Genomic DNA, 22,808 nt, shown 5'->3' on the forward strand with positions numbered 1-22,808 from the left:
CATCAATGTGATCGGCCTCTGACCACGAACACACTGCTGAAGTTTTATCAAGATCAGTCAATGTATGCAGAAGTTATAATACACTTCCTGTGTCCCATTATTCGCCATAAATTCGTTTCCTCGCCTTGGCCAAACCGTTCGAGATATCAAAAATCCGTCCGCAATTTATCATCCTCAATGTCTTGACTTCATGCACACCGAGTTTTGAGGCGAATGGATGAATTTCCTAGGAGGAGTACATCAAATTCCACAGCATGCGTTTTCCAAACAACCCATAATAGCCGACTTCCTGTTGGGCTGGCGTAAAAAGTAAAAGTACGAAAGTTGTTTGGCCCGATGAGATCTATATGTGTACCGAGTTTCATATTATTACATGCAAGCGTGTTTGATTTATGGACCAAGTTTTTGGACCCCGTTCCAGGGGGCGCTGTCGAGCCTCCCTGCCACGCCCGTGTCCCAGCTTCAGCCCGGCCCTAATGGACGCGGGTTCTGACTCGTGTGCAAAGTTTCAAGAGTTTTCGAGCACGTTAAGGGCCCCAAAAGTGCCCGAAAGGTTGATAAAAAATAATAATAAATAATCCTTAGAAGAACAATAGGGCTCTGCGCCCTTTCAGGGCTTGGGCCCTAATAATAAACAGAGCAATTCCAAGAGGGTCCTCACACCATCGGTGCTCGGGCCCTAATAATAATAATAATAATAAACAGAGCAATTCCAAGAGGGTCCTCACACCATCGGTGCTCGGGCCCTAATAATAATAATAAACAGAGCAATTCCAAGAGGGTCCTCACACCATCGGTGCTCGGGCCCTAAATAGTCAACATATTTGCAGCAAATGATAGTAGATTTTAGATCAATATATTTGTTTTCCTTACAATTTTAATTAACACTAACTTTATTCTTATCTGAATTATAAATAATTTATTTCTGTATAAAATAATACTACCATTAAAAAATACATTTGATTGTCTTTTTTAATCAATGAAGAATGTGTGACTTAAAAATAAACAGATTAGTGCTCGGTTTGAGGACATATATTTATTTATTTATTGTTACAGCTATATAATGTATATATATATTTTTTTTTGTTACATTTATTTATATATATATATATATATAAATATAGCTGCGAGCAGCGATGGAGGGCTCAAGCCGGTGACACCGCCACCCCGGTGGCTTTAGTGTAACTAAAGGCACCAGGGTGGCGGTGCCACCGGCTTGGGCCCGCAATCGCTGCTCGCAGCTATATTTATATATATTTATTATTAGGGCCCAAGCCCTGAAAGGGCGAAGGCCCTATTGTTTTCGGTAGGATTATTTGTTATTATTATTATTTTTTTCTACTTCTCGGGCACTTTTGGGGTCCTTAACATGCTCGAAAACTCTTGAAACTTTGCACACGGGTCAGAACGCGCGGCCATCAGGGCCGGGCTGAAGCTGGTACCCGGGCGTGGCAGGGGGGCTCGACAGCGCCCCCTGGAACGGGATCCGAACACTTGTCCATAAATCAGACACGCTTGCATGTAATAATATGAAACTCGGTACACATATGGATCTCATCGGGCCGAACAACTTTCGTGCTCTAAGTTTTACGCCAGCCCAACAGGAAGTCAACTATTATGTGTTGTTTGAAAAACGCATCCTCTGGAATTTGAAATACTCCTCCTAGAAAATTCGTCCAATCACAACCAAACTCGGTCAGCATAAAGACAAGACATTGAGGATGCTAAATTGCGGACGGATTTTTGATATCTCGAACGGTTTGGCCGTGGCGAGGAAACTAATTTATAGCGAGAAAAGATAAACAGGAAGTGTGTTATAACTTCTGCATACATTAACTGATCTTGATGAAACTTCCGCAGTGTGTTCGTTGTAAGAGGCCGATCACATGGATGTGACTATTGTGAGTCAAAGTTATAGCGCCACCAACTGGCAGCAGGAAGTGTGTCACTTTCAAAATGCTTTGAAATCACTCTCTTATTTTTACCCGATTTGCTTCAAACTTTATGTGTATAATGTAGACACACGGCAGATGTAGACCTGTGAAAGGTTTATTGATATCTTAGATACTGTTGCCGTGGCAACGCATCAAACTTTAATATTCTTTTCAGATGCTTTTGAGACTCTTAACATACTTGAAATTGGATGAAACTCGACAGACACATCACATTTATTAGCCAGTAGACATGTGCAAAGTTTCAGAAACGGGCGTGGTGAGGGGCTCAGTAGCGCCACCTTTAGTCAAAAATGGGGGCTTAGTTTTAAGTAGAGTCACAAAAATCGTTATGTATATTGTTCTCATCAAGCCGGACAACTTTCTAATTTATAGTCATAAGCTGTGAACAACAGGAAGTGAGATATTTTGGTTTGAATGTGATTTTTTGAAGAATTCTCTCCCTCTCTCTCTCTGCCTCTGCGTCTCTGTGTGTGTGAGGGGTGGGGGGATTTGTCTTTTGAGTGAGATTTGTTTAAAATTCCTGTTTTTCAAGGTTTCAGGGGCTTTTGGGGCCTTTAACGTGCTCGAAAACTCTTGAAACTTTGCACACAGGTCAGAAACCGCGGCCATCAGGGCCGGGCTGAAGCTGGTACCCGGGCGTGGCAGGGGGGCTCAACAGCGCCCCCTGGAACGGGATCCGAACACTTGTCCATAAATCAAACACACTTGCATGTAATGATATGAAACTCGGTACACATATAGATCTCATCGGGCCGAACAATTTTCGTGCTCTAAGTTTTACGCCAGCCCAACAGGAAGTCGGCAATTATGGGTTGTTTGGAGAACGCTTGCTGTGGAATTTGAAACACTTCTCCTAGAGAATTAATTAAATCGCCACCAAACTCGGTGTGCATGAAGTCAAGACATTGAGGATGCTAAATTGCGGACGGATTTTTGATATCTCAAACGGTTTGGCCGTGGCGAGGACACGAATTTATGGCGAGAAAAGAGAAACACGAAGTGTTATAACTTCTGCACACATTAACTGATCTTGATGAAACTTCAGCAGTGTGTTCGTGGTAAGAGGCCGATCAGATGGATGTGACTATTGTGAGTCAAAGTTATAGCGCCACCAACTGGCAGCAGGAAGTGTGTCATTTTCAAAATGTTTTTGACAAAAGTGGGGGGGTTAGTTTTACCCACAATTACAAAAATCAGTACGTATATTGGTCTCATCGAGCCGGACAACTTTCTAATTTACAGTTATTAGCTCTGACCAACAGGAAGTCAGATATTTTGGTTTGAATGTGGATTTATTTGCAAATTCAGCCTCTGCATTTTTACCCACTCCTGCTAAGTGGTTTATTTTATTCACACCAAACTTTTTCAACATGATGAAAATACATTAAAGATGCTAAATTGTGAACGGATATTGAATATCTCAAACGGTTTTGATATGGCGAGGGATTAAAATAATGTCAAAAAAGGAATCAGAAAACATCTCATATCTTTAAAAAATTTAATTATACACCATTTATTTTTATATAAAATTATACAAATATCAGAACTAAACCGAAACAGAACTAGTTTTGGGTTTATTCAGTTTTTTCAATTCAAGAATTATGTACAAGTTTAAAATCAGCCAGAATGCGCTATTTAGTAAAAAAAATAAAACGTCATACATAGGGCTATACTGCCCTCTTGTGTTCAAAATCAGGTAGGCCCATTGTATATTGTATTTATATATAAATATATTAGCGATGTGACTGAGAATTTTTTCCCACTGGTTAATCGATGTGTGACACCGCGGCGGGGGCTTTTAAATCGCTAACTTAAAGGGATACTCCACTTTAAATTGAAAATTCTGTCATCATATACTCACCCTCATGTTGTTTCAATCCTTTATGAATTTCTTTCTTCTGCTGAACAGAAAGGAAGATATTTAGAAGAATGTCAGTAACCAGACAGTTTCTGGTCTCATTGACTTCCATAGTATACATTTTTTCCTACTATGGAAGTCAATGGGATCAGAAACTGTCTGGTTACTGACATTCTTCTAAATATCTTCGTTTCTGTTCAGCAGAAGAAAGAAATTCATAAAGGATTAAAACAACATGAGGGTGAGTATATGATGACAAAATTTTCATTTTAAAGTGGAGTATCCCTTTAAAAGCGAAAGTGAAATACGGAGGTCCAGTAGGAATGAACTAAAAAACATTCACTCTGTTCTGCTCGTTCCTCGCTGTAGGTGCGTTATTGCCCGTGCAGCCGTGAGCATTTTAGTTTCATTTAAAAAATAGCGCCATTTCGGGGGTGGGATTGCTTGAATGTTTTTTTTACAAAAGCACAATGTTGTGTTTTATTGCGAGTGTACATAAATATAAGTAAACACATTGCAGTTTAAATGATGTCCTGTATGAACAAACCGACGGAGTAGCCTATGTTTTTATGTTTCCACTGTTCGATCGTGCCCACGCCTCACACACACACACACACACACACACACACACACACACACACACACACACACACACACACACACACACACACACACATACATGTCTATATTACTAACAGGGGACTATCGCTCTACACTGGCCAAGAGGGGACTATGGTTTCTAGACATTTTGAAGAAACAAAAATGACATACAAAATTTTCTTTTAAGGTCTTTTTTCATAATATAACTTTAAACATGCATTTTTTTATTTTTTAAAAAACATGCCAAGTGGGGACCTGAAACTCTGAACGATCTCTACCTATACAACAGGGGACTCCAGCCTGCAATGGAACTGTGTGCCTGTGTGTGTGAACAGTGAAGTTAACTGGCAGTGAAGTCTGTCTTCATTTTGTAACTTGTATATATATATATATATATATATATATATATATATATCAAAAATGTAATTGCTTGAGGAAAGACCATTTAAATCTACAACAGGGTAAATAATACAGACTGCCCGGAGGCAAATGTTTTAAAAGCAGAGGCGAGAAGACACTTCTTATCATTCATAATATTATTTTCTTTTTTAACACTCTCTCTTCCTAGACACTTTGAATTGGTTATGCAGTCCCTAACAATTAACTTGCTATTGCATACACACATACACACATACATGTCTATATTACTAACATAGGGGACTTTCGCTCTACACTGACCAACAGGGGACTTCTGCCTGCAATGGAACTGTGTGTGTGTGAACAGTGTCTTAATTTTGTAACTATAACTATAAGTTACATTATATATCTATTATATATATCATTGCAGCCCCTAACAATTAACTTACCATTGCATACACACATACATGTCTATATTACTAACATAGGGGACTATCGCTCTACACTGACCAACAGGGGACTTCTGCCTGCAATGGAACTGTGTGTGTGAACAGTGTCTTTATTTTGTAACTATAACTATAAGTTACATTATATATATATTATATATATACAGTCCCTAACAATTAACTTACCATTGCATACACACATACACACATACATGTCTATATTAACATAGGGGACTTTCGCTCTACACTGACCAACAGGGGACTCCAGCCTGCAATGGAACTGTGTGTGTGTGAACAGTGTCTTTATTTTGTAACTATAACTATAAGTTACATTATATATATATTATATATATGCAGTCCCTAACAATTAACTTACCATTGCATACACACATACATGTCTATATTACTAACATAGGGGACTATCGCTCTACACTGACCAACAGGGGACTCCAGCCTGCAATGGAACTGTGTGTGTGTGAACAGTGTCTTTATTTTGTAACTATAACTATAAGTTACATTATATATATATTATATATATGCAGTCCCTAACAATTAACTTACCATTGCATACACACATACATGTCTATATTACTAACATAGGGGACTATCGCTCTACACTGACCAACAGGGGACTTCTGCCTGCAATGGAACTGTGTGTGTGTGAACAGTGTCTTTATTTTGTAACTATAACTATAAGTTACATTATATATCTATTATATATATATATATATGCAGCCCCTAACAATTAACTTACCATTGCATACACACATACATGTCTATATTACTAACATAGGGGACTATCGCTCTACACTGACCAACAGGGGACTTCTGCCTGCAATGGAACTGTGTGTGTGTGTGAACAGTGTCTTAATTTTGTAACTATAACTATAAGTTACATTATATATCTATTATATATATATGCAGTCCCTAACAATTAACTTACCATTGCATACACACATACACACATACATGTCTATATTAACATAGGGGACTTTCGCTCTACACTGACCAACAGGGGACTTCTGCCTGCAATGGAACTGTGTGTGTGTGAACAGTGTCTTTATTTTGTAACTATAACTATAAGTTACATTATATATCTATTATATACACTCACCTAAAGGATTATTAGGAACACCATACTAATACTGTGTTTGACCCCCTTTCGCCTTCAGAACTGCCTTAATTCTACGTGGCATTGATTCAACAAGGTGCTGAAAGCATTCTTTAGAAATGTTGGCCCATATTGATAGGATAGCATCTTGCAGTTGATGGAGATTTGTGGGATGCACATCCAGGGCACGAAGCTCCCGTTCCACCACATCCCAAAGATGCTCTATTGGGTTGAGATCTGGTGACTGTGGGGGCCATTTTAGTACAGTGAACTCATTGTCAGGTTCAAGAAACCAATTTGAAATGATTCGAGCTTTGTGACATGGTACATTATCCTGCTGGAAGTAGCCATCAGAGGATGGGGTACATGGTGGTCATAAAGGGATGGACATGGTCAGAAACAATGCTCAGGTAGGCCATGGCATTTAAACGATGCCCAATTGGCACTAAGGGGCCTAAAGTGTGCCAAGAAAACATCCCCCACACCATTACACCACCACCACCAGCCTGCACAGTGGTAACAAGGCATGATGGATCCATGTTCTCATTCTGTTTACGCCAAATTCTGACTCTACCATCTGAATGTCTCAACAGAAATCGAGACTCATCAGACCAGGCAACATTTTTCCAGTCTTCAACTGTCCAATTTTGGTGAGCTCGTGCAAACTGTAGCCTCTTTTTCCTATTTGTAGTGGAGATGAGCGGTACCCAGTGGGGTATTCTGCTGTTGTAGCCCATCCGCCTCAAGGTTGTGCGTGTTGTGGCTTCACAAATGCTTTGCTGCATACCTCGGTTGTAACGAGTGGTTATTTCAGTCAAAGTTGCTCTTCTATCAGCTTGAATCAGTCGGCCCATTCTCCTCTGACCTCTAGCATCAACAAGGCATTTTCGCCCACAGGACTGCCGCATACTGGATGTTTTCCCCTTTTCACACCATTCTTTGTAAACCCTAGAAATGGTTGTGTGTGAAAATCCCAGTAACTGAGCAGATTGTGAAATACTCAGACCGGCCCGTCTGGCACCAACAACCATGCCACGCTCAAAATTGCTTAAATCACCTTTCTTTCCCATTCTGACATTCAGTTTGGAGTTCAGGAGATTGTCTTGACCAGGACCACACCCCTAAATGCATTGAAGCAACTGCCATGTGATTGGTTGATTAGATAATTGCATTAATGAGAAATTGAACAGGTGTTCCTAATAATCCTTTAGGTGAGTGTATATGCAGCCCCTAACAATTAACTTACCATTGCATACACACATACATGTCTATATTACTAACATAGGGGACTTTCGCTCTACACTGACCAACAGGGGACTTCTGCCTGCAATGGAACTGTGTGTGTGTGAACAGTGTCTTAATTTTGTAACTATAACTATAAGTTACATTATATATCTATTATATATATATGCAGTCCCTAACAATTAACTTACCATTGCATACACACATACACACATACATGTCTATATTAACATAGGGGACTTTCGCTCTACACTGACCAACAGGGGACTTCTGCCTGCAATGGAACTGTGTGTGTGTGAACAGTGTCTTAATTTTGTAACTATAACTATAAGTTACATTATATATCTATTATATATATATGCAGTCCCTAACAATTAACTTACCATTGCATACACACATACATGTCTATATTACTAACATAGGGGACTTTCGCTCTACACTGACCAACAGGGGACTTCTGCCTGCAATGGAACTGTGTGTGTGTGAACAGTGTCTTAATTTTGTAACTATAACTATAAGTTACATTATATATCTATTATATATATATGCAGTCCCTAACAATTAACTTACCATTGCATACACACATACATGTCTATATTACTAACATAGGGGACTTTCGCTCTACACTGACCAACAGGGGACTTCTGCCTGCAATGGAACTGTGTGTGTGTGAACAGTGTCTTAATTTTGTAACTATAACTATAAGTTACATTATATATCTATTATATATATATGCAGCCCCTAACAATTAACTTACCATTGCATACACACATACATGTCTATATTACTAACATAGGGGACTATCGCTCTACACTGACCAACAGGGGACTTCTGCCTGCAATGGAACTGTGTGTGTGTGAACAGTGTCTTTATTTTGTAACTATAACTATAAGTTACATTATATATATATTATATATATGCAGCCCCTAACAATTAACTTACCATTGCATACACACATACATGTCTATATTACTAGGCAGACTAGTAAAATTTTTAACTGTTAAATTCTCATTAATTTCTCTTTCATTATGCTTAGATGAGGTTAAATCTTGGCTTGCTCAAAACGTTTTGTCTTTAAATGAAGACAAAGAGGTGATAGTTTTCGCCCCACTGATCATTTTAAGACCCCCAGCATCGATTTGAGGAGCTTATCTGCATTTATATCTACACATGTGCGGAATATGGGGTGTGCTTTTAGATGGGCCTTTACAATTTGACAAACAAATATCTTCGGTAATTGGATCTAGTTTCTATCATCTTTGCTTTTATCTAAAATTAAAGACTTCCTAACTGACAAAACTGAATAGAGCAGAAATGTCTCTTTAAGGTAACAATTGCAGGTCACCACACAAGTTAAACTGTACATGATCTAGACTCTAGATAAATAAAATGCGACCGCAGCAGTAAGTCAGGGGAATGCTTATATTTCTTCCTTTGGTTTCAATTTTGAACATGTTGCAGTTCTTTTTAAAAAGGTATACATTTTAGTACAATTATAAAATGATATAACATTATTTGATACTGTACATTAGCAGCAATTACGGTACACTTTTTTTTTAACTTTAGCAACAAAGTGGAGACCCTCTTTTCTGTAATGAAAGGCCAATCTTATCGGTTGTGGTCTCTCAGACATCGGCAGTAATAAAAATAAAATAAAAACATTGTTTCCCTTTGGACTTTAATTACACTTGATACTGGGCATCATTACATTTTTCCCCTGACTGACAGGTGATGCTTGTAACCCGATCATAATCTGTTATCCGACAAGATTAGAATGTTATATTTTAATTAAATTAAATTAGAATGTATGTATTTCTCAATAATTATCACTTTTTTCAAAGCTCTTCAATCCACTGTCTTAACCAACTTCCAGCTTCACTGCAGCTAATTTCACATTCAAAACGCATTAAAACTACCAAAACACATCATTTATGTTTCAAATTAAATCATTCTTTCAGAACTCTAGTGAAGGTTTCAGCCAACAAACACAATAAAATATACAAAACAAAAAAACACACAAACAACAGGCAGCAATATGCACTATTTTCTGCTGTTCAGAATTCAATGCAATTTATGTTACATGCTTCATGTTTACATTAATGTACAACATGATTTCCTTTTGTATAGATGTTGATGAAAATGAAAGACTAAGACTTGTGTAGGTGTTTAGTTACATCTTAATTTTTCTGTTTTTTTTTTGTTTTTGTTTTTTTTTTTTTAAAAAGAAAAGAATATTCAGAATATCAATGTGGTATACGGTAGAAATATTGCACATTTCAGTCTAGCTTAGGTTTTTAAATTAAATAACACAGTCTTGGAAATAATATGTAAGCATGTGCAAATAAGCCTGTATAGTAAATCAAGTTCTGTTGGTCTTTGTGTTTAAGTGAGAAATTAATTCATTAAATTGAAAGATCTCAATGTTAATAAGATCTTTCAATTATATTTAACAGTTTTGAGCGTATAAAAGAGTGTATAAAAATGGGCTCTGAGTTTTGGCAGTGGTTGTGTCTAAGTGAAATATGTAGTTTGGAAGATGTAGTCACTGAATGCATTAGTACAACATTGAATGACACAGACATTTGCAACACTTCTACAGTAATACCGTATTAAAATATATTCAGAATCTAAAAATAAATACTAAAAACTATCAAAACAATTAGATGTAGCTGAACACATTAATCTCCAATTTCATCACCATCTGTAAAAAGGGGAAACTTGGGGGAGAAATGTGTACTGTAGGCTACTGTAAACAATGACCATGTGACATAAAATACTGTGAATTCTGAACAACAGAAAACAGCAGAAATATGTTATAATGCTACCTGTTATTTGTGGGGTTTTTTTATTTAACTTGTGTTTTTTGGGTAAAACCTTTTCTAGTGTTCTGGAATAATGATTTGATCGGAGACATGAATGAAGTTTCAGTGCATTTTGAATGTGAAATGAACTGCTGTCAAGCTGTAAGTTGGTTTGGAGAAGATATCATGGTCTTTTAACCTGATATCATTTAAGATATAATTTAAGACTGTAGTATAAATGATTGAATGATTTAACCATAACTCATTACTATCCTTGATATTCTAAAATAGGTATTTTTCATGTGTATGTAGACTCTAGTGTGTGTGTATTGAATTGTTGCACTTCCCCCCAACATGCAGTTTACATATCAATGCAGGAAGGCCTGAAAGGCCAGTGTTTTTCTCAGGTGAGAAAACAGGCCAACAACCCTCACAGTACTGTAAGATATCATGGTCTTTTAACCTGATATCATTTAAGATATAATTTAAGACTGTAGTATAAATGATTGAATGATTTAACCATAACTCATTACTATCCTTGATATTCTAAAATAGGTATTTTTCATGTGTATGTTGACTCTAGTGTGTGTGTATTGAGTATTGAGTTGTTGCACTTCCCCCCAACATGCAATTTACATATCAATGCAGGGAGGCCTGAAAGGCCAATGTTTTTCTCAGGTGAGAAAACAGGCCAACAACCCTCACAGTACTGTAAAGCCGCTTTCCGACCAAGTAGTTCTAGGAACTTAGTTCTAGGAACTGTCCACTTCTAAACAGTTCTAAGAACTACTCTCCCCCAAACTCGGTTTTGCTGTTTGCGTTCGCACTGGCCAAGTGGCCATAGGAACTGGTAGGAGGGGTAAGGGAGTGACGCAAGCACGGTGACTTTTATTTTGACGGCGCGACCCACCTTTATTTTGGCGGCGCTGAGAACGCCAGAGCAAACAATGCTCGCATTCTCTGTGTTTATTAGTTAGCGATCTGTCTAACAGTACTGTTTAATATCTTATTAGATAGAACTGTTATAGAAAGTAGACAGTATATGAAAAAAGGTTATTAGCCTATGCCGTGTGGTTGATGTCCAGTGTTGCTAGCTGGGCAGATAAACATAATCATGTTTGGCTTGGTCCCCTCAAAGTTGCGTTGGATTTTCTCTTCAGCATAAAGGTTTAGAGACCCATCTATCACTGTTTTCCATGTTTGTATAGTTAGTTTATGGAGTAAATATATAGGCTATAATCTGTGTGTTTACATTCTAGCTGTTTTAAAAATGGCGGGTGCTGGTGTTCCGCGTGCGTTCGGTCAATCAGCGTACACTAACGTCACGGATAGTTCCTATAGTGCTGGTTTAGACCCTACTCTGAAGTAGGACCCAAATTAGTTCCTACAAATGGAGTTCCTAGAACTAAAATCGTTCCTAGTTCCTGCGGTGCGAACACGCCGACATCCGGGTACTTTAGCCAATAGTTCTAGGAACTGTGAAAAGGTTCCTCCGGTCGGAAAGCGGCTTATGATATCATGGCCTTTTAACCTGATATCATTTCAGATATAATGTAAGACTGTAGTATAAATGATTGAATGATTTAACCATAACTCATTACTATCCTTGATATTCTAAAATAGGTATTTTTCATGTGTATGTTGACTCTAGTGTGTGTGTATTGAGTTGTTGCACTTCCCCCCAACATGCAGTTTACATATCAATGCAGGAAGGCCTGAAAGGCCAGTGTTTTTCTCAGGTGAGAAAACAGGCCAACAACCCTCACAGTACTGTAAGATATCATGGCCTTTTAACCTGATATCATTTCAGATATAATGTAAGACTGTAGTATAAATGATTGAATGATTTAACCATAACTCATTACTATCCTTGATATTCTAAAATAGGTATTTTTCATGTGTATGTAGACTCTAGTGTGTGTGTATTGAATTGTTGCACTTCCCCTCAACATGCAGTTTACATATCAATGCAGGAAGGCCTGAAAGGCCAGTGTTTGTCTCAGGTGAGAAAACAACCCTCACAGTACTGTTACCAAAATATGTGCAACTTCTCAAATAAACTAGAGAAAACGCTGGGATTTACCCTGCCAAATTAAATTAAATTACAGGTTTTTACAATCGCTAGGACACATTTCTCAATATTTAGGTACATTTTCAAAACTCTTCACTCAGTTCACCAACTTACAGCTTGACAGCAGTTAATTTTTACATTCAAAATGCACTGAAACTTCATTCATGTCTCCATCAACTTATTATTCCAGAACACTAGAAAGGGTTTCACCCATACACTTTGTCACTCATAAAATAAAAAAATACAAACAACAGGAGCATTACACAATGCTTTCTTTTGTAAAATGCTTTCAAGAATGACACTATCTACTGTTTATAATTCACTGCAGTTGAACCCAGTCATCATCTATGATAATATCATTGAGCAGGTGGATATAAGTATCTAGGTGTGGTCATTGATCGTTCATTTACTTGGAAAGCCCACATTGATTATCTTCAAAATTCCGGCAACTATTGTATTTTTTTAAGAAATGTGGGCTTTCCAAGAACTGAGTGAAGAGTTTTGAAAATGTACCTAAATATTGAGAAATGTGTCCTAGCGATTGTAAAAACCTGTAATTTAATTTAATTTGGCAGGGTAAATCCCAGCGTTTTCTCTAGTTTATTTGAGAAGATGCACATATATTGGTAACAGTACTATGAGGGTTGTTGGCCTGTTTTCTCACCTGAGGGGGGAAGTGCAACAATTCAATACACACACACTAGAGTCTACATACACATGAAAAATACCTATTTTAGAATATCAAGGATAGTAATGAGTTATGGTTAAATAATTCAATCATTTATACTACAGTCTTAAATTATATCTTAAATGATATCAGGTTAAAAGACCATGATATCTTACAGTACTGTGAGGGTTGTTGGCCTGTTTTCTCACCTGAGAAAAACACTGGCCTTTCAGGCCTTCCTGCATTGATATGTAAACTGCATGTTGGGGGGAAGTGCAACAATTCAATACACACACACTAGAGTCTACATACACATGAAAAATACCTATTTTAGAATATCAAGGATAGTAATGAGTTATGGTTAAATCATTCAATCATTTATACTACAGTCTTAAATTATATCTTAAATGATATCAGGTTAAAAGACCATGATATCTTACAGTACTGTGAGGGTTGTTGGCCTGTTTTCTCACCTGAGAAAAACACTGGCCTTTCAGGCCTTCCTGCATTGATATGTAAACTGCATGTTGAGGGGAAGTGCAACAATTCAATACACACACACTAGAGTCTACATACACATGAAAAATACCTATTTTAGAATATCAAGGATAGTAATGAGTTATGGTTAAATCATTCAATCATTTATACTACAGTCTTAAATTATATCTTAAATGATATCAGGTTAAAAGACCATGATATCTTCTCCAAACCAACTTACAGCTTGACAGCAGTTCATTTCACATTCAAAATGCACTGAAACTTCATTCATGTCTCCGATCAAATCATTATTCCAGAACACTAGAAAAGGTTTTACCCAAAAAACACAAGTTAAATAAAAAACCCCCACAAATAACAGGTAGCATTATAACATATTTCTGCTGTTTTCTGTTGTTCAGAATTCACAGTATTTTATGTCACATGGTCATTGTTTACAGTAGCCTACAGTACACATTTCTCCCCCAAGTTTCCCCTTTTTACAGATGGTGATGAAATTGGAGATTAATGTGTTCAGCTACATCTAATTGTTTTGATAGTTTTTAGTATTTATTTTTAGATTCTGAATATATTTTAATACGTTATTACTGTAGAAGTGTTGCAAATGTCTGTGTCATTCAATGTTGTGCTAATGCATTCAGTGACTACATCTTCCAAACTACATATTTCACTTAGACACAACCACTGCCAAAACTCAGAGCCCATTTTTATACACTCTTTTATACGCTCAAAACTGTTAAATATAATTGAAAGATCTTATTAACATTGAGATCTTTCAATTTAAATGAATTGATTTCTCACTTAAACACAAAGACCAACAGAACTTGATTTACTATACAGGCTTATTTGCACATGCTTACATATTATTTCCAAGACTGTGTTATTTAATTTAAAAACCTAAGCTAGACTGAAATGTGCAATATTTCTACCGTATACCACATTGATATTCTGAATATTTTTTTTTTTTTTTTTTTTTAAACAAAACAAAACAAAAAACCAGAAAAATGAAGATGTAACTAAACACCTACACAAGTCTTAGTCTTTCATTTTTATCAACATCTATACAAAAGGAAATTATGTGTTTTGGTAGTTTTAATGCGTTTTGAATGTGAAATTAACTGCAGTGAAGCTGGAAGTTGGTTAAGACAGTGGATTGAAGAGCTTTGAAAAAAGTGATAATTATTGAGAAATACATACATTCTAATTTAATTTAATTAGAATATAACATTCTAATCTTGTCGGATAACAGATTATGATCGGGTTACAAGCATCACCTGTCAGTCAGGGGAAAAAATGTAATGATGCCCAGTATCAAGTGTAATTAAAGTCCAAAGGGAAACAATGTTTATTTTTATTACTGCCGATGTCTGAGAGACCACAACCGATAAGATTGGCCTTTCATTACAGAAAAGAGGGTCTCCACTTTGTTGCTAAAGTGAAAAATGTGTACCGAAATTGCTGCTAATGTACAGTATCAAATAATGTTATATCATTTTATAATTGTACTAAAATGTATACCTTTCTAAAAAGAACTGCAACATGTTCAAAATTGAAACCAAAGGAAGAAATATAAGCATTCCCCTGACTTACTGCTGCGGTCGCATTTTATTTATCTAGAGTCTAGATCATGTACAGTTTAACTTGTGTGGTGACCTGCAATTGTTACCTTAAAGAGACATTTCTGCTCTATTCAGTTTTGTCAGTTAGGAAGTCTTTAATTTTAGATAAAAGCAAAGATGATAGAAACTAGATCCAATTACCGAAGATATTTGTTTGTCAAATTGTAAAGGCCCATCTAAAAGCACACCCCATATTCCGCACATGTGTAGATATAAATGCAGATAAGCTCCTCAAATCGATGCTGGGGGTCTTAAAATGATCAGTGGGGCGAAAACTATCACCTCTTTGTCTTCATTTAAAGACAAAACGTTTTGAGCAAGCCAAGATTTAACCTCATCTAAGCATAATGAAAGAGAAATTAATGAGAATTTAACAGTTAAAAAGATAATGCAAGTAATTTTCAAACCAAAGTAATACACTACACAAGTGCGTGAAAATGTAAAATATTGTTAAATACAACTATAACATTGTTTAAAAACAAACCCTATAAACACTAAAAGGGCTGTATTATGCAAGCCAGGCCAGTAGTTCGCCTTGTCAGAAAAAAAAAAAAAACGGCGAATATTTATGAAAATGTGAACACCTAATGATAAGTATGCATGTGAACATGTTATATACTTGTGGATGCCCAGTCTGATCTCATGAAAATGCATCTCTATAGCATGCATTGTTTATCGTGCAATGTTTTACGCGAAAATTATTTTTTTACATGCATATGATACGCACTTTATTGCATGTAATACACACACACCCTACAACACTAATCCTAACCAAACATATAATACATATTACATATTACACATTACACACCACTACTAAATCTACCCTAAACCCACCCATGCATATCATATGCACACATAAACTCCTTTCTGTGTATAAATTGCACAATAAACACCATGTGTGCTATAGAGATGCATTTAGTGTGACCGGGTTGGAATGACGTACCAATTTCACAAATTCCCATTTATGTTGTTTACGCAGATGGGAAAGGCATCGTTTTCAAAAGCTTGCATTGTCAGGCCCCCAAAATGGCATTTTCGTTGAAATGAACGGCCAAAACGTTTTCTGTTTTCAGTTGAAAATTATGTCATGTAAACAGACCCTAAAGCGTTTATTATTTATTGCACTTTAGTTTTGTTAATTGTTCATTTAAGTTGGCCTATTTATTATACAGTTATATATACAGTTTTATTCTGGTTTACTGTGTTCACAGAAGCACTGCGGGTGCTTGATGTGACGGTGTGTGAATCCTCATGTTCTGTTGTTTATGCTGCTATTTGCACATGTAAATCTACATGTTTGAGGTATTTGAATCAGTCACAGACTATTATCTATTCTAATTCCATTTAATTCTAATCTAACCTTCAAATCATGTCAGTTAACTGATGATGACTGGTTAACAAGAATCAGCTTTCAGTCAGAAAACAAAATGTTAAATGAACATCCCTACTTCATATATTTCAACTGAACCAACTAAAAATATTCAGTGAAGCAAGTCTACGTAACATTTTGAGATTGATCTCCAAAATCTTTACAGTGTGTTTGTGATGGCAAGAAATGTACAAAGCAGCCAAACAAGTATCGTTCTATACCATCCAACTGGGGACGCGAAGTTCATTTTAAATTAATAAAATCATTATTCACTGTATAAAGTATGCTTTACACTATACTAAATATAGGTCACCTGAAATTGTTACCTTAAAGAGCTATTTCTGTTTGATTAATCCCATAAACCCTAAAGGGACTGCATAACCAAGCAGAAAGTATCTATGAAGAGAGAAAATAAGCGTTAAATAAAAAATATATATATTATGAATGAAAAAAGGCATAATATATAATATACTATATAATATACTACATATATATATATATATAGTTACATAATGAAGGCAGACTTCACTGTTCACACACACACAGCTCCATTGCAGAGTCCCCACTTGTATAGGTAGAGATCGTTCACAAAGTCCTCACTTGGTCAGTGTAGAGCGACATTGGTCTGTTAGTAATATAGACATGTGTGTGTGTGTGTGTGCAATGGCACATAACAATGGCAAGTAAACTGTTAGGGACTGCATAACCAAGCATACAAAGTATCTATGATATATATATATATATATATATATATATATATATATATATATATACTTACAGTTACAAAATAAAGACGGACTTAACTGTTTACACACACACAGTTCCATTGCAGGCTATTGTGAGTCCACTGTTGTATAGGTAGAGATTGTTCAGAGTTGAGATTCCATCTTGGCATGTTTAAGTTTTTTTTGCATGTTTGAAGTTATATTATGAAAAAAAAATTGTATTTCATTTTTGTTTCTTTAAAATGACAAGATGCAGCAAGTCAACTCAAAGGTTTTGAATTTGATCTTAAAGAAGGGTCCACTGTTGGATGGTAACGAGCGACACATTTTTGGTTGCATTTAAATTGAGCAATATTTCAAACACTGACTATCTCTGTACATCAACATCCTAGAAACAAAGGAAACAGAAAAAAATGGCATCTATTGATTTTATTAGAGTAGAAATTATGTTTTATTTAATCGGCCACAACAGAGAATGAACTTCTTAAAGCAATAACTTTGCTGTAATGTCCACATCATAAAGCTTCTGATGTTTTATAGTGCTTTCATTGAAAGTGTTATGATATTCTGTATTATTTGTTGGTATGGAACTGCTGCTGAGTTACAGAAGAAATTATTAAGAAAATTAGTAACAAGTAAATTGTTAGGGACTGCATAACCAAGCTTAGAAAGTATCTATAAAGAGAGAGCGTTAAATAAGAAAAAGAATATTATGAATGATAAGAGGATATTATCGCCTCTGCTTTTGAACTGTTGCCGCCGGCCCGTCTGTATTTTTTACCCCGTTGTAGATTTAAATGGTCTTTTTTATTAATATAACTGATGGGTTATATATATTTTTTTATATATATATATAGTTACATAATGAAGGCAGACTTCACTGCCAGTTCACTTCACTGTTCACACACACACAGCTCCATTGCAGAGTCCCCACTTGTATAGGTAGAGATCGTTCACAAAGTCCTCACTTGGTCAGTGTAGAGCGACATTGGTCTGTTAGTAATATAGACATGTATGTGTGTGTGCAGTGGCACATAACAATGGCAAGTAAATTGGTAGGGACTGCATAACCAAGCATACAAAGTATCTATGAAGGCCTATATATATATATATATATATATATATATATATATATATATATACTTATAGTTACAAAATAAAGACAGACTTAACTGTTCACACACACACAGTTCTATTGCAGGCTATTGTGAGTCCACTGTGTTATAGGTAGAGATTGTTCAGAGTTGAGATTCCATCTTGGCATGTTTAAGTTTTTTTTGCATATTTGAAGTTATATTATGAAAAAAAATTGTATTTCATTTTTGTTTCTTCAAAATGACCAGATGCAGCAAGTCAACTCAAAAGTTTTGAATTTGATCTTAAAGAAGGGTCCACTGTTGGATGGTAACGAGCGACACATGTTTGGTTGCATTTAAATTGAGCAATATTTCAAACACTGACTACCTCTGTACATCAACATCCTAGAAACAAAGGAAACAAAAAAAAATAAGGACATGTCTGTTGATTTTTTTTAGAGTAGAAATTATGTTTTATTTAATAGGCAGCCAATACTATCAGTCGCATTATTAATATCTTAATTATATTATAATAATAATTGCATTATAATTATAACATTGAGTTGCAGATCCCCTCTTGTCATATATATATATATTTTTTTTTAATAAAAAAATGCATATTTGAAGTTATATTATGAATAATATAATATATATGGTAACCCTTTATAATAACTGCATCCTATTAATCATTAGTTAATCAATAAACAGTTAAATAATAAAGCAGACATTAATAACCAGTTTATAAATACAGCTTTAAATGTTGTATTATTGATTTAGAAGCATATCTATAATGTGTTTAATCATTTTATTTTCATACTTTATTAATGATCAATTTATCATTTCTAAATGCAGTATAGCGTTATTTTAAACCAGTTATTTAGGTGTTGTCAGTGATTAAAAAGATCACTTAGAAAGTTTAAGTAAATGTAGTAGATTCAGGTAGTTATAAAGCATTTAGTAGTGGTCAGTTCACTATTTTGTGAGCTCATCTGAAGTGAGGACTAGTTATGCCCTGTAAATAATTTATAAAGGAGATTTAAAGACTCAGTTTTCTTCTAAACAGAAAAAGGAAACAAACACAACACAGCGATAGAGAACATAGAAATATTAACAGCCTTTAAATCTCCTTTATAAATGTTTTACAAGGCATAACTAGTCCTCACTTTAGATGAGCTCACAAAAAATAGTGAACTTACCACTACTAAATGCTTTATAACTACCTGCATTACAGTAGAAATACATGTTAATAAACCATTTATAAACACACTAAGGAACTATTACTATATGTCTGAATAATAAATATGTATGAATGCACATTTAAATAGTTTAATCATTTACTCACACTTTGTAGGTGATCTTATGAACCACTGACAACTCCTAAATAACTGCTTTGTAAATTATGCTATACTTCATTTAGAAATGATAAATTGATCATTAAAAAAGTATGAAAATACAATTATTAAACACATTTTTGATATGCTTTTAAAACAGGAACAAAGCATTTATAGCTGTATTTATAAACTGCTTATTAATGTATATTAATTCTTTATAAATTAATTAACTGTTTACTAATGCTTAACTAATGAATAATAGCGTGTAGTTATTATAAAGCTCCTGAACTAAGCCGCCAGTTAAACATCAGCTCTACAGTCTCAGAGCCTCTCTAGGACAGCAACCCATTCAGACAATAGAGAAGTGTGAACGACGTGTGTTAATGGGCCACTGCAGTTCCTGCCCCAGCCTACAGGAGCGCTGCTGAGTATGGACTTAAACACACACACACATGTAGGTCCCCACTTGGTCAAAAATGAAAAAAATTCACCAGAGCGTGTTTTAGCTAATTTGAACATGTTTTAAAGCATGACCAACAGGGGACTTGAAAAAAGTCCCCACTTGGCTCGACGGTCCCCTGTTGGTGAGTGTGTAACGACACCAAGGTCCCCACTTAGATAGGTAGACAAGTACACACACACACACACACACACACACACACACACACACACACACACTGTGCATTCCAGCATTGCAATCTTGACATCGCAGCCGGTTCATTACAGCCGTAATAAAATATAATAATAATTATAATTAAAGCTGCAAGCAGCGATGAAAGGGCCCTCGCACCCGTGCCATCAACACTCGGTGGCTTTAGGAAGACAGAGCATGGTTGGGCAATGCACATTTAAGGAGGTATATATAGTAAGAGTATGTCAAAGTCAGTTACAAAATGTTTCGTATAATGGTGTTAATAGCATGCTTCATGACTCAGCTAAGTGTTGCTAGCATGTTTAGTATGTTTCTAGCATGCTTAGTACACAATAATTATGTGGTTAGTACTGCATTACTGTGTTAACCATGTCATTTTATGTTGCCAGTAGTTGGGGCTATGTCTATATCTGAATATCGCTATGTAGATGTGTTCAGTGCAGGACTTTTATCAAACATGTGAAGTTTGGGGCAGATTGGACATTGTATGCTTGAGTTACAACAACTTCCTTTAGCATTTCTAGCATGTTTTATGATGTTTCTAGCATTTTACATATTAATTTTGGGGTAGATTGGACATTGCATGCCTGAGTTACAGCAAATTCATATTTAATTGCAGTTATATCATGCTTTAGCACTTAGCTAAGTGTTTGCTAGTATGTTTTAGCATGTCTCTAGTATGTTGGTAGGATGTTTAGCACCTACTGGCATTTTTTTATATGTTATTAGGAGTCCAGAACAGTGTTAAACGTCACTTCCTTTTGCCAGCAGGCGGCGCTATGACTATAACTGAATATGAGCATGGACATGTGTTCAAAAGATAACTCTTATCAAACGTGTGAAGTTTGGGGTAGATTGGACATTTTATGCTTAAGTTACAACAACTTCCTTGAGCTTTTATAGCATGCTTTAGAACTTAGCTAAGTGTTGCTAGCATGTTTCTTGCATGTTACATATTAAGTTTGGGGTAGATTGAACATCCCATGCCTGTGTTACAACAAATTCCCATTTAATTGCAGTAATATCATGATTTAGCACTTATCTAAGTGATTGATAGCATGTTTTAGCATGTTTCTAGTATGTTGTTAGCATGTTTAGCACATGCTGGCACTTTTTTATATGTTATTAGGAGTCCACAACAGTGTTTAACATGTCACTTCCTGTTGCCAGCAGGTGGCGCTATGACTGTAACTGAATATGAGCATGGTCATGTGTTCAGGACAGAACGCTTATCAAAAGTGTGAAGTTTGGGGCAGATTGGACATTGCCTTCTTGAGTAACAACAACATCCTGTTTCATTGAATTAGCATGCTTTAGCACTCAGCTAAGTTTTGCTAGTATGTTTTAACATGTTTCTAGCATGTTTAGAAGTCAATGGCATTTTTAACATCTTGCTAGAACGGCATCAACGTGTTAAACATGACACTTCCTGTTACCAGTAGGTGGCGCTATTACTATAACTGAATATTCTCATGTAGATGTGTTCAGGCCATGACTCTTATCAAACGTGTGACGTTTGGGGCAGATTGGACATTCCATGCCTGTGTTACAGCAAATTGCTATTTAATTGCAGCAATAGCATGCTTTAGCACTTAGCTAAGTGTTTGCTAGCATGTTTTAGCATGTTTCTAGTATGTTGTTAGCATGTTTAGCACTTGATGGCACTTTTTTTATATGTTTTTATATGTCCACAACAGTGTTTAACATGTCACTTCCTGTTGCCAGCAGGTGGCACTATGACTGTAACTGAATATGAGCATGGTCATGTGTTCAGGACAGAACGTTTATTAAAAGTGTGAAGTTTGGTGCAGAATGGACATTGCCTTCTTGCGTAACAACAACATCCTGTTTCATTGAATTAGCATGCTTTAGCACTTAGCTAAGTATTGCTAGCATGTTTTAACATGTTTCTAGCATGTTTAGAAGTCAATGGCATTTTTAACATGTTGCTAGAATGGCATCAACGTGTTAAACATGACACTTCCTGTTACCAGTAGGTGGCGCTATTACTATAACTGAATATTCTCATGTAGATGTGTTCAGGACAGAACGCTTATCAAAAGTGTGAAGTTTGGGGAAGATTGGACATTCCATGCCTGAGTTACAGCAAATTCCTATTTAATTGCAATAATAGCATGCTTTAGCACTTAGCTAAGAGTTTGCTAGCATGTTTTAGCATGCTTCTAGTATGTTGTTAGCATGTTTAGCACTTGCTGGCACTTTTTTATATGTTATTAGGAGTCCATAACAGTGTTAAACATGTCACTTCCTGTTGCCAGCAGGTGGCGCTATGACTATAACTGAATATGAGCATGGTCATGTGTTCAGGACAGAACTCTTATCAAACGTGTGAAGTTTGGGGCAGATTGGACATTCCATGCCTGAGTTACAGCAACTTCCTGTTTCATGGCGAAACATCGAAATTTGTCA

The sequence above is a fragment of the Rutilus rutilus genome, assembly GCF_951802725.1.
Source record: "Rutilus rutilus genome assembly, chromosome: 5".
Classification (NCBI taxonomy): domain Eukaryota; kingdom Metazoa; phylum Chordata; class Actinopteri; order Cypriniformes; family Leuciscidae; genus Rutilus; species Rutilus rutilus.